This window comes from Ammospiza nelsoni, chromosome Z (assembly GCF_027579445.1).
Source record: "Ammospiza nelsoni isolate bAmmNel1 chromosome Z, bAmmNel1.pri, whole genome shotgun sequence".
Taxonomy (NCBI): domain Eukaryota; kingdom Metazoa; phylum Chordata; class Aves; order Passeriformes; family Passerellidae; genus Ammospiza; species Ammospiza nelsoni.
This window is the reverse complement of record NC_080669.1, coordinates 45,302,791-45,317,722: the sequence shown is the minus strand read 5'-3', so window position 1 is coordinate 45,317,722 and position 14,932 is coordinate 45,302,791.

Sequence of the window (14,932 nt, the reverse complement as noted above, 5' to 3'; positions counted from 1 at the left end):
GCTATTTTCAGCACTCCCTTTTCTTTATTGTCTGTTATGGTTTCTAGTTCAAAGCCATTTATTCCCACTGGCATTTGTTTGGGAACTGAACAGGGACCTGAGGAGGCAGGTCTCTGCAGAGGTGATGCTGTGAGACTGAGTGGCTGACTCATGTTACAGATCTGGGCTTAAATTTCTTGTTTAGAATAAGACCCAAGGGCTTGATTCTCGAAAAGAGAAGCTAAAAAAACCCGGAGGCTCATTCTCTTAACTCTCCCTTTCTCGTGAAGACTGATTCCCTCCATCCCCTAGCTGATGGCACAGGGCATTTCTTGAGGGGATTTCAGCAGTGTAGACAATTCAAATTCAATTCAGGAATCAAATAAATTTATTAATTGATATATTAATTGATAAAATCGTTATTTTAATTATAAAAGATCCTGATGTTAGCAGGGGAGTGATGGTGATCCTCCGACTCTTTTTTTCTGAGAGGCAGAGGCTCAAGCAAAAGGCTTGAGAATAGCACCATCTCCTGGAAACACTTCATATGGCTTGGCTTTTCAAAGGTGTCTGAAGGCGCTTTTTTCCCCTGAAACTGCTATAATTTAACTGGTACTGTAGCTAAAGTATTCCCTACCACTACCAAAGTGTTGCTTCAGCAATAACTGAATACTACCCATGCACGTTTTTCCATGTATCCCGTGTTAATTGAGAACCAACTATGGCACCAGCATAGGGATGTTTGTCAGTGTAGAAGTTGTGGGTACACCACAGGGACATGTCAGCATGCTCTGAAGGCCAAGTGGGATAGTAGCCCACAACTCAAACTAAACTTATTTTTAGAGAATACATTTTCTCTGAAGTCTTCATCTGAAACTGATTTTTCTTAGAGTTAACAAAAAAAATAATAGAAAAACAAAAATGTATTCTCTTTGCAAGGCAAGACTTTACAGCAGGGGGCTATGAGGGTGACTTACATGAGATGCTGCCAGAAGCTTCCCCTGTATCTGACAGAGCCAGTTCCAGACAGCTCCAAGGTAAATCTGCCACTGTCCAAGGCTGAGCCCATCAGCAATGGTGATAGCACCTCTGGTGTAATATATTGGACAAGAGGGAAAGCATTACTGGACAGCAGTGACTGCAGCCAAAGAGAGAACATGAACATGCCCACCTTGTATCACAGTAAGTTTTTTCTTAAGAACAGCACTTGAATGCTTATTTCACTTGAACACATGTAAGGAGATAGCAGCTAGATAGTCACATGATTTGGGTTAAGCCTTTGACTAAATTTGGCACACCAGTGAGTTATCACATACAAATTATTAATTAAGCACATACAAATATCTTGAAAATTAGCTGACAACTATCTAATTATTAACCTGAGAGGATAATTTGAATAATGAAATTAGAAATGTTATATTTGGCATTATGTAGAATATAGATATAGATATAGATATAGATATAAATATTTGCCTATACTGTTCTTGTCAAATGCCTTTTGTATTGGTACCACATTAATTGACGGCTAGCTAATGCACACTTTGCTCAGTGCTAGAGTGATTTTCCTAGTAACAAAATTATTTTCTGCAGCCTTTTATTTTGCAGTTACATAAATGTTTTGATTTAATGTTTTTTCCCATGCTCTAATTTGAAGACCTCTCCTTATATTACCTACTAGATTTTTTAATGCTTGAGACATGACTAATTTCTTTTCTTTCCAGATGAAACCTAGCCTGAGGATGAAGCAGCTGACTACAGTGATTGGACAAGATGCTCTGCTTTCTTAGCTTTAACTCATCAACCAGACTGTGTTTCAAGAATTGAGTCATACAGATCTCCATGTGGGCCTTGCTTTGCCTTAAAATAGTACCTTGAAAAAAACAGATAATCCTTCTGTATCTTAAGGTCTATCACTAAATACTGTCATCTCTTTACTTATTTTACAAATGAGAGGAGATTGTGTAATTCCCAGTGTAACTTCTCTTCCCCATAAGTCATTATGGGAAACCATAGTTATTGTAAGTGTGTATCAACTCATTTAGAATCTCAGCTGACACTCGTACCTAGCTTTCAAGCCTGTTCTTTGATGCTGCATTTTTCTTTCTGTTTTTCTTCTGAGTCTGTGACTCTCAGCCTGACCTTTCACAGAAGAATTTTATGTGCATTCCATTCCCTTGCATCTCTTTCACAAAATGTTACACTACTGAAGACAAACAAGGGACTTGCAACAAAACTTGCTTTTGCTTTCATTCAGGGACAGAAGAAGCAGTTTGGTTTAACACTCCAACCAGTGTCACCCTTTTATTTCTTTTTCTCCCCATTTCCAGTCTAAACTATCTGTCTTTGTTAAATCTGATTAAAACTAAACCCAGGGTCAATCTGATTCCAAATAACACTTTTACTGCTGTCAGTCATGTGTGTTGTGCTTGCTTCAGCTAATAAACCATGGCATACAGAATTAAGAATAGATTGCCTAAAAAAACAACTCCTTTCATGTTGCACTGGTGATGGAATATAATCTTACCTTTCACAGTATACTAATACATAGTGAATTGAACATGGACTTCAGACATAATAAGAGACTGGAGCTCAGTTTTGCTGTAGCTGAAGCAAAAACATTTTGAAGGAATCATATTTAATTCTCATGCCCAACCCAAAGATTTTCCAGAAATAATTGCCCTTTCTTAGGTGGCTAGATGTATAGTTACTAAGTAAATAATTATTTTTTATAAAAAGCAAGAGAGTAATCACAGTGGCTCACAGAGGAGAACAGTTGTTAGGTAGCAGAAAGTGACCTGTATGACTTCTGCCCTGCACCCAGATGACAAAATGGTCCCTTTGACAGTGTCTGTTTTGCATGTCTTCCTGTGATGAATTTGTTATTCTCCTGCTCAAGCATCCTCACGGCAGTGTGCCCATGTCAGGCTTAGAGACCTGAAATGGGGGCACTAGTCCCATCAATATACAACGAGGTATTCAGGGAGATAACAAGCACTATAATATGTTGCCTTTTATTGGTAACTTCTTTCATGATTTTCCATTAGCAACCACTCAGGCTTTTTACAGTTAGGGGACTTTCAGTGTGAGTGATGGTGCATGGAGTACGATGGAGTACGGTGTAGTACAGCAGAAATTCCTAGAAGAGAAGCAAGCGGAAGAGTGTGATTAGCAATTCTGTCTGGCCTGTGTTACAAGGTTTGTATGTCTGGCTTGCTCTGAAATAGGAGAAGCTATTGAAAAAGCAGAATGAAGGCTGCAGCAACTCCCTTCTTGCATGCACTTAGCAAGTTCATCTAAGGAAACTGAGAAAGACATAGACAAGACCTCTCCATGAGCTCCCTCCTGCCTTGAGACAATGGAGAGAGGTGGAAGGTGATTGCTTTTCAGACCAGTGCAAAAAATTATTCTCTCGCCGTCAGATGGCAAACAGCCCAGCTTGTCTCTTGGGCAGTGAAAGGCAGGGCCAGAGGAAAGCACTGTGAAGCACATATCCCGGTACATATCCAGGGGTGAGGCTGGTGATGTAAACAGGGAGCAGTGCTTTCTGTGTGGTAGCTGATCTGCAGACTCTGAAGCCACAAGGCTGACAAGTGAGAAACATTAGTTCAACAGACCTCCACCAAAAGCCTGTGCTGGGATTGGAAGAAGCAATGAGCAGGAGAAATGTGAAAATATTATTTCCTCCTTTCTGTGTCACTTTTAATTTCTTTCTCCCTCCCTACTGTAAAGTGACCTATGCAAATCTGGAGCTTTCACAATTCACTGTGGTTTTATTTTGGTTTAGGTGCTGATGACCATAATGGACCACCGTTGCATTTCCAAGACATTAATTATTTCAGTAGCCACACTGGTCAGATTTACATTTCATGCTCCTTCCCCTCAGCCAGCCAAACTTCTTTAGTGAAGGTCATTGCAGGAGGCTGTCACAATATGACACGAAATAAATGATACTCACATGCTGAGATGTCTAAGGTAAAAAAAGCTTATTTATTTTTGGAGTTTGATGTTTTTAGAACTTTAAATGTGACCATGGATTGGAGGATGAAATTGTTACTTCTCCAACCACACTGGTCAAACTAACAGTCTATTAATTTTCTCTTCTTCTAGAAAGGAATGCAAAACAATCATTATTTACATGAAAAGTGCGTGAGAAGCTCCATTACAAAACTTTAAAAATCAGAATGCTTAGAAGATCTTTAGAAGAACAGGGTGACTGGAGTCAGCTGGGAGATGCAAAACTCAGTCTCTGGCTAGTGGGCACAGAGTGAGCTCCAGCACAAAGGTGAACAATCCTGCATAGATTTGCTCTTCTTAAGGAGAGAGGGACCAGTGAGCTGTGCCTCAGGAATTTCATATAACATCATCACACTACAGGCATTGCTGCGTCCTGAACTCTGAGAATTTCTTGCGAACACAGCTAAGGGGATGAGCAAAATACTGAAATGAACAAAATCTATATGCAAGTATTATGTCAGATTTATTCATAGGTATTTGAAAGCCTAGGTTTAGATCTCAATTTGTGGTGTTGAGAACACAGTACATTCAAACATAAATAAATGTGAATCATAAATAAAGTGTCAATATACAAGATATGGACCTACTTAAAAAGATCAAATTTATTCATGGAGTCAAGCAAGGGCAGTATTTTTTATTAATATCCACCTTTGACTTTTTGATTTTGAGGATTATTTTGGTCTACATTGAACTTGCTAAGCTAAATTTAAGCTTATGAAAAGAATTTACCACTGATGAGGTTATAGAGATCTGATTTGTAATATACTTTGATTAATAAAATTATTATTATCTTCTTGAATAAGTCTCTTTAGACTGCCTGCTTTGACTTTAAGATGAGCTCTAGATGCAGCATTAAATGGTAAACTCAAATTGTTAGTTTACCACATGTGATTTTTGTGTTTTATGCCTGAATTAATTGTGCAGTATCTCAGAAAACTAAAATACGCTGAGAAAAATCTAAAGTCTACAAGCAGAAATAAAGTTCAACTTTTTTTGACAACCTTTACAAAAGCTTTTTAGATGTCTCTGGATCTTCCATGAGAAGAAAAAAAAAAAAGAAAAGCAGCAAGCTGGGATTTTTTTTTGTTCTGGTCCACTCTAATACCAGTCTGGATGGCTGATTTTGCCTATTTAAATTCTGGCATACAATTTCAGGAGGACAGGACAGGAGACACTTCTTGTCCTAAACTGCTGCTTGTGTTCTCAGTGGCTTAATCCTCAACTCCAGCAGCACCAGGAGGATATTGGGCATCCCATTGTGTATCAGTGCCCATTAAACAGGAACACAATACCAGAGCAGTCTGCTCCTCATTTATTATTGTACACAAGGGGTGTTGTAAGAGAGGATACTTTCACTGGGACTAATGAGCAAAGTTTTAATTGCAGTGGAACTAGGACAACAACTTTTCAATTGCAGCATAACTGATTGAGGTAAAATGAGGGTATTCTCCTCAGGTCATCCTGGGCCTTTTGAAATTATTGTCAATGTAGATACCAGTACTTGGTAATTGTACCATGGAATTGCTTGCTCAGTTCAACCTGCGGCCATTCTTTTTTTTTTATTTCAAATACAGCTTAACCAATATATACTAATGCAAATTTTCTAGTAATTTATTTACCCTTTCTGGAAATGCCAGAGACTCTCAGAAATGCATGTAATGAGGAATTCTTTTTTCCCCATTAAATATTTTGTATGTGGGGTTCTTGTCCTTTTAATTTGAAACAAGAATCCAAAATATCTCTCTCCAATTTGAGCCTGGGGTGAGATTTTATTATTATAAACAAAATAAAAACTCTTTGCAATGCAACTGTATTCAGATGACACCAAAACCTAGTAATGGAGAGGGTGTATCAGGTAGTCCAACAAAGGGAGAGCTATTGCAGCTCCACTCTGCCAGGCCCTTCCAAGACTACACGCTCATATACATATGATACTTTTATACTCAGATACTTGTATACAATACACACACATATATATACAAAGGCACATAGCTAGCCACATTGATGGATTCAGACACAAAAATGCACCACTCACACAAACTGCACCCATGGCCTTGTCCTGCTGCCTTCTCTGGCTCATCAGGATGAAGGTCAATTGATGGGAAACATATCTGTATGTTCAAACAAGATATAGATTGGTCCAATAACTGAAGCCCTCTCTAATTGTTCCTGGATCCTTAGTTTACATGGTTACTGGCACGTCTGCACTCATGCTCCCAGTGCCTGCAGCTTTACTCATGGACATAACTATGGCTCCCCAAGTAAGTGTCACCTGGATCCTCTTGTCTCCACCTGTCTCACACAGACACAAAGACACACAGACAGACAGATAGAAACAGGTCTTTCGGTTGACCCCAACCCTTCCTTTCTGGCCTGGCCTCCCAATGCCTACAGTGGCCAGCTTGCACACCTGCACCCATTCCAGTCCCTGGCACCGTGGCTGGAAAGGATTCCCGTGACACATGGTCCCTGCTCCATCCTGCTGAGCCAGAGAAGGAAACAGTGCCAGGCCATTGGTGCAGCTGGCCCTCAGACACCCATGCCTGTGTGTGCACACAGAATAGACAGTCCTTCACCCAGGAAATTGCTTAGGAATGGATTTTAGTAGGAAGACAACACCACCTGAGTGTAGTGACCAGGCACATGGCATGGCCAGAGAAGTAAGCAGAGCAGCAATGAACATGTTTAAATTGTCACTATGCCTTTTATCCTCTTATCCTTCCATTTCCCGTACTTGTTCCTCCCTAAAACATCTTGATCTCTTGCTTTCTCTCCTAACCAACCCTAATTCAGTATTAAACAGTCCCCAAATGCTCTTCCCAGTACCATTATCATAGTTCATGGTTTATCTGCAGCAGGCAGAAAAGCCTGACACAGCTGCTCACTCACGTGCCACCCTCCTCCTCCACTCCTGATGCAGGAGAATCAGAATGGTACAAGTGAGAAAACTTAGGGAGATAAGTAAAGACAATTTACTTATGTGAATTGTAGGCAGAGCAAGAGCTGTGTGTACAAAAAAGCAAAACAAGAAATCATTTCTTTCCTACCTGGATAATATAGCTGTCATTCTATCATTTATATAAAGAATATAAAATCAAAAATTAAAGCAAACATAGCTCCTGGTCCTGCAGGAACATACAAAAGTACTAAATTTCTTAACAGTGTTCACTCTGAACAAGCAGAATGCTGAACAAGCAGAATGCTAATCAAGAAAGAAGTTGGGTGTCTTGTTTTCTGTTTTGTTTTGATTTGTTTTGTTTTGTTATAAAGCTTGACTACATAACACCTATGACTAAAGATTATCTTTGTTTTAAGGAATAGTCTTTAATTCCTTTGTTTGTAGACAAATTGAGGTTTAGGGCTCCTGATCACAACTGCTTCAAAGAAGAACAGTTCTTGCAGATCAATCCTCTCAGAGACTTGAAATGTTTTCTTTGGCAGGTGTTGAGATCTGCCTTTGCCCTGGTGAGGAGCTTCTATTCAAACTTTCTCAAATGTTTATCCTTTAAAAATGAAGACCTGAATTAAGGTTACAGGTATTGTAGCATTTTAAGGTATTAGATGGTCAGCTACCATAAACAATAGATGCATTAAGAAAGGATTTGAAGGGAGCCATGGGGGAACTGCTTTGGTATTTACAAAAAAAAATATCATGTAAGTGCAAGGAAAATGTGTGTATTTCTGCAAAAGTTAGGGTAACAGCACAGTAGTTTGGTTTGTGGATTTTTTTATGAAAAGGGTAACTCTACCGTCACCTTATTCAAACCTGGGTAAAGGTAGTGTCCTGGGGTGATGTTTTGGTGCTTGTATCCCCATTTGTCTGTTTAGCCCAGAAATGAGTTTTGCACCTTTAAGGCTGGTTCCAAGATCGAAGAGGGAGAGAGAAGAAGCACGCAGTTTGTGACCAGAACCTGCCCCTGCTCCCCCGCATCGTGCTCCTGGACTGTGTTGTCTGCAGCATGGACAGACAGACAGCAGGACAGAGCTCAATCAGAATTTGTCACTACATAGTCAGATAGATTGACCTTGCTTACTTAAATGCTTTCTGCTCTTTACCATTTAAATAATGTATGGCAAATTAGATCCAAGTTTTTCAGCTTACTTTACTTTTTTCATTTTGTGTCTTTTCCCTGATTCTTCCCATGTGTGCCCTGATAAGGGCCTCTCTAACTCCCAAGGAGTGTGACTACTGAATGACTTGTTGACTTTCTCCTGCACAGAGCAGATGGGACTGCTGCCATATTTCATTTCACATGAGGAAAGCTGTGAGGGGCCCTACGTCTTGCAGCCAGAAGGAACAGTAAGTCATGGGGCCAGCAAAAGGGCAGGAGCCAAAAGGCCAGGTTTCAAATTAGGTGCATAATAAGACCTTTGTACTGGGAGAGTGGGGGAGTAGGGCATATAAATCCTGCAGAAGTCAGGCTGCTGATTGCAGGCAGTCCTAATTGGAAGAGGTGGAGGATGAAATGAAAAAATCAACCTACGCGTTTGAGTAAAAAAATTTGACCAGTCTTAGAATGGTAAAGATGTTTTAAAGGCTTTGTGAAGTGTCTTCTCTTGGATTGCACTATGATGGAGCTCCCCTAGAGACACTGACAACTCCATGTGGCATCTTTCAAAACAGTCACAGGTCTTTGCATTATTAATGCCGTCTTGCTATGAATAAAAGAGCTGTCCTGGTTGAAGGCCTGCACACTGTGCACACTAATGTGTTTGCCTGTGTGGCAGCCACACCTCTGACTGCAACATCAACATGGTGCAAGAGAGAGTCTCTGTTGGTGACTTACAATCCAGTTCCACTTGTGTGAGGTCAGAAGAGCTCTAAATGTATGAAGTGACTCCTCAACACAAGATAAGGAAGAGCTGTCCAGATTTTATTCTCAGTTTCACAGTTTTTTTTACAGGAGACAGCTTTCTATTTGGCTCATTTAGAGAACTTTGGTTCACCTATAAATGCCCATTCTGTACTTGGTGAATGAGAAGCTTTTGTCAAGAAATGGAAGATGCAGACAAAAGTTTATGAAATAATTCAAAAATGCTTCAAAATTTTCACCTCCTGGTAAAACTTGTTAAAATCATGCAAAAATGAAGACAGAATGTGAAGTTTTTGGGAGAATAGGGGCAAAGCAAAATAAGGTCAGACTGGGAAAGTAAAACTCCTACAGTACTTGGAGGGAAAAGGGAGATTTCAGACTATGAAATTGGAAATTGAAAAGAAGTGTTAACTGAAGTACTGCTAGTTCTATTGCATGCATTGGATAGTGAAACTTCCAGACACATAAAAATAAAAATCCTTTCATGTATGAAATAAGCTGACCAAAAAGGGAGATGTTTCTAGCCTTGCTAGAGGAATGTAAGAAGAGAGAGACAAACTTTGTAGTGTGATAGTGATTGTATTGGGTTTGTGTGGCAAGGATTTGGTAGGAGGATGTTGCTTCTTTAGGAGGCTAAGAAAAGCTTCCCTAATGTCCAGCCGAGGCTGTTCCAGGTGGCTCCAAGATGCACCCACCAATGGCCAAAGCTGAGCTAAACATCAGTGGTGTTTAGCTGTTATCACAGTGCCTCTGTGATAGTGTATTTAAGAAAGAGTAACAGCATATATGTGAGGGGAGTGAGAAAATGTCAGAGGCTCTGCAGACACTGAGGACAGGGAGGAAGCAGGGAGAGAAGATGAATCTCATGCTGGAGCTGAGATTCCCCTGCAGCCTGTGATGGAGACAATGGTGAGGCAGCCCATGGAGGTCCCAGGCAGAGCACACAGCAGCCATTGGAGAACCCTAGAACAGAACTTGCTGAAGCAGTTTGTGAAGAACCCCAGTTCATGGTGAGGACTGACAGTGGAGAAATTTGTGGAGAATTGTTCTCCCAAGTGTGGGACTCTACACTGGAGCAAAGGAAGAGTGGGAGGAGGGAGGAGAAGCAGAGACAATGCATGATAGACTGACTGCAACTCTGGTTCCATGTTCCCCTGTGAGACTCTAGGAAAGAAGGTAGAGAAATTGTGAGTGAAGTTGAGCTTGGGAAGAAGGGAAGGGAAGGGGAAATGTGTTTTTAAGATCTATTCTTATTTCCTGATTTTCACCTCTGACATGCTTGTCAATCAACTACATTAAATACCCCAATTTGAGCCTGTTTGTCCTTTGACAGAGATTGGTGAGTGATCCCTCCCTGTCCTTATCTCAACCCACAAGTCTTTCATTACATTCTCTTTTCCCTGTACAGATAAGAAGGAGAAGTGGTAGAGTGGCTTGGTGAGAATGTGACAGCAGCCAAGATCAACCTGCCATAGTGGAACATACAGACTTTTGCTATTAAATCACTTGGGTGGAAATATATCACCAATAAAGATGAAGAGATAACATCACTCCTTCTGGAATGAACCCATCTGTGCAGATGCTGCATTTGTTCTTGCTGTGGAGGATGGTGGGTGAGGATAAGGAAGAGAAAGGAGGGTAGTTGGCCCTGACATAGCTGCTTGATGTGCTTTCAAAGAACTTGTTAGTAAAAGGAAGTTGCATGCTTCTTTCTTTAAACCTTTCTTTCTTTCCACAAAATGTATTAATATCCCTAGGATTGCCATTTTCTGAGGATGAAAGGAAAGAAATAGAAGTGGTCAGTAGCTATGATATTGCATGCTTTCAATGTTTGTTTTGTTATGCTTTGGTCTGTCACATAAATCTTGCCAAGAGCAGGGTTGTCCTTTTCCTACATGGGTTAGGCACTAAGTCGTTAGCAATAAATGACTTGGCTGCCAAATCCTGCTAGTCCTACCTGTGTCCTTCAGCAGGAGCATAGACATCAGAGCCACCCAGCAATATCTGCCAACAATTCTTGCCTGACCCAGTATTTTGCATGTTAAATTCTTGATTTCCTCTATTGAGAAGCCTCATGCTCATTAGCTGTTATGTCTATTATTAATATATTTCTATGACTTTGTTTTGGGATGGGGTGTTTTTTTGTTTGTTTGTTGGGTTTTTTTGGTTTTTTGCTTGTTTGGTTGGTTTGGTTTGGTTTTGGCTTTTGTGAGGGTAGTGAGACACCGGACCAGGTTGCCCAGGGAAGTTATTGACGCCCCATTTTCAAAACAGTCAAGGTCAAGGCAGACAGCTCTGGTCAATCTGGTCTAGTGGAAGATGTCCCTGCTCAAAGCAGAGGCAGTTGAACTAGATGATCTTTAAAGCTGCTTTCCAACCCAAAAAATTCTATGATTCTATGTTTCCAAGGACCTGTGTCACTTGAATGAATGTTTGGAGTACAAGCCACAGGAGTTATGCTGAATGCATGGTCAGATGCATGTCTTGCAGCTATCCTGGCACACTCCTATTGAGCATGCTGCACAGTGTGCTTGCTATTTAGCAGACACTGTTCATGACTGTGGCCAATTAGAACTTGCTACCTTTCCTTTTAGTTGCTTTTACTGGAAAAACCTTAAATCTGGAAGTCTCCCTAGGCAAGCCGCAGGCATCTTGTCACTAGAGATGAAAAATTAGCCTAGAAAAACATCTGACAGCGAGATGTGCCAGACAATTGTACTGGGGTTTCTTCCATTCTTTGGAAGGTATCAATTGTGCTAAGGTACCAGAGGCAGAAGATGTGAAAATACAGGGTAAGATGTAAGACCTTCCATGTCTACATTCTCTTTTCAATGCAAAGGTTTGACAAACTTTTTAGCTGTGGGAGCATAACCTTCTCCTATGTACTACCATGAATGTCATGGTGTATGGTCTTCCAGGTAAAAATTACCATGGGAATCCAAAATGTTGAAAGAGATCCAAAGTCTCCTTGTGACAGGTGGGAATGTGTGTGTGTGTGTGTGTGTGTGTGATCTACAGCACATATATTCAGAGGATCATCCTAGCACTATGTGCTGTAGTCTGTAAGGTCTCCCACTGCACTTAATGTTATTGGTGTGGGCACTTGTACTAGTGAGGTTGAACATGCTTCTAAAAATTTACAATATAAGCATGAGAGAAGAGAAGAGAAGAGAAGAGAAGAGAAGAGAAGAGAAGAGAAGAGAAGAGAAGAGAAGAGAAGAGAAGAGAAGAGAAGAGAAGAGAAGAGAAGAGAAGAGAAGAGAAGAGAAGAGGAGAAGAGAAAAGAGAACAAACCCCAGTGAGATTAATTTGATTACCAGAAAAAGCACTAGTCTTAAACAAGAATCTTTTGTCAATATCTCTGTAACTTTCACAATAGTAGAAAATACATTATTTATTTGTGGGGTTTACATGGAGATTCCTCCAGATACAAGTAGTGGCATGATATAAATAATAATAGTTTAAAAACAAATTTACATGCAAATGTGTTTCTAGGCAATATTGGAGATGACCTGCAAAGGCAGTAATTTATTGGAGAATTTCTCCATGAATTAATTTTTTTGCCTTTATTTCCTCTCCTAAAAGGTTTTATGGGAGGATTTTAATAGCATGTCCATATCTCAAACAACCGAGAAGGTAAATACTTTTATTAAATTACATTGTGAATGTCCAAGTCTCTTTTAAAATGTCTAGTAAATGACTGTGGACAAAAAGTTTTTCTCCAAAGAAGTCCAAAGGTTCTTGGTTCTTCGACGAAACTGTTAGCAACAATGAGGTAGAAAACTACCACCAATCTCTATGTTCTTTCATTCATTTGTTGTGAAAGCAAATAATACAGGAAGCAGAGGAACTTATTTTAGGAATTTCCTGCCAGGTTTAGTTCGTAATCTTACTCCTTTAAGGTATCTTATTTTGCATACTACCTATTGCAGAACAATTTCCACTACATAACACTGCACTAAAAAAGTTCTCCTTTGAAATCCAAGTGTAAAATATAATTAGTATTACTCTAACTAGGAGAAGAAATTAGGAGAACATAAACATTTGACCATTTTCTCTAGAAAACAGAAACTTTGAGAGAACTTTGTCAAAGCTTGTAATAAATGGAGTTTTAGGATGACTGCTCATTCAAAACAAGTTCTGTTGATGCTTCATCTCAGCCCCTGACTTGTAATCTGTTTCAGCAAAGTTACATCATTTTAGTGTGATGGGTTCCTCATGCCTGGATGCCAGGTGCCCACCAAAGCTGCTCTGTCTCTCCCCTTCTCATCTGGACAGGCAAGAAAAAGTGTAACAGAAAGGCTTCTGAGTCAACATAACGGCAGGGAGAGATCACTCACCTATTGCCGCTGTGGGCCAAACAGATTCAAGTTTGGGGAAAATTAATTTAATTTATTACCAATCATGTCGGAGTAGGATAATGAGAAATGACCCCAAATCTTAGAAGCACTTTGGCAACAACCCATTCATTCTTCCCAAACTCAGCTTCACTCCTGATTTTCTCTACCTCCTCCACCCAAGCAGCACAGGAATGGGGGTTGTGGTCAGTTCACCATATGCTGTCTCTACTGCTGTGTCCTCAGGGGAAGGACTCCTCACACTTTTCCCTGCTCCAGCATGGGGTGCCTCTTAAGGAAAACACTCCTCCCTATTTTCCAGTATAAGCTCTTCCCATGGGTTTCTGTTCTTCACAACCTGCCCCAGTGTGGGTTCCTTCCTTGGAGTGCAGTCCTTCAGGAGCAGATTGCCCCAGGCTGCGCTGTCCCTGGGATCACAAGCCCTGGTAGAAAACTTGCTCCAGCATGGGCTAGTCTCTCCACAGGTCCACAGATCTTGACAGAAGTCTACAGGTGATGGCAGAAGCTCCAGCATGGGTTTGCCATGGGGTCACAGGCCTTCTTTGGGCATTCACCTGCTCCAGTGTGAGCGATCCACCACAGGCTTCAAGTGGATCTCATGTTCCACCATGGAAGATGGTCACCACACAGGACCACGTGCACCACACTGCAGGTCTTCACCACACGTGGCAGGGGAACATCTGCTCTGGTGCCTGTGGCACCTCCTCTACCTCCTTCTTCACAGTCCTCAGGGTCTGCAGAGCTGTTTCTCACAGAGTCACAGAATATGCTGACTTGGAAGGGGCCCACAAGGACCATGGAGTCCAACTCCTGGCTCTGCACAGGACCATACCCAAGAGTCACACCATGTGCCTGAGAGCATTGTCCAAACCCTCCCTGAGCTCTATCAGATTTGTGCTATGGCCACTACCCTGGGGACCCTCTTTGAGTCACCAACCAACCCTGGGTGAAGAATCTGTTTCTAATGTCCAACCTAAACCTCCCCTGACACAACTCCAGGTCATTCCCTTGGGTCCTGCCACTCTTCACTACAGAGAAGAAAGCAGTGCCTGCCCCTCCTCTTCCCCTCATTAGGAAGTTGGTAACCACAATGAGGTCTCACTTCAGTCTCTTCTCCAGGCTGAACAGAACAAGTGATGTCAGATGTTACTTATAAGGCTTCCCCTCAAGGCCCTTCACCATCTTAGTTGCACTCCTTTGGATGCTTTCTAATTGCTTTAGTCTTCTTCTCTCATATGTTTTCACTCCTCTCTTGGGCTGGAGGTGTGCAGGTTGTTTTCTCCCTTCTCAAACAAATGACCCCTGAGGTGCTACCATAATCACTGATGGGCTCAGCATTGGCCAGTGGCAGGTCCAGCTTGGAGTCATCTGGCAGGGGCTCTGTCAGACACAGGGGAAGTTCCTGGCAGCTTCTCAGAGAGCTCATGAGCTCCTGCAGCCTCCCCATGACCAAAACCTTGTTACACCAACCCAATACATTTGGACAAGCATATAATCATTATAAATACACTGAATGGCACCTCTGGTCCCTGGTATTACAGAGCTGTCTTTGGCAAATAACACTAAGAAGCCCTTGAAATGACTGCTGCCTCTGGGCAGTGACCCCAGTTTGTGTCCAGCCTCCTTTGTTCCATGGATGTTATCACAGATGTGCACCTACTACTTCTCATTCTCAGAACAAAGCATCGTAGCTATAAAACAAGGGTACATTTTACAGCCAGAGTCAAGGGCAAGTCCTATCCTCTCACCAACTCCTTCATTTGACTT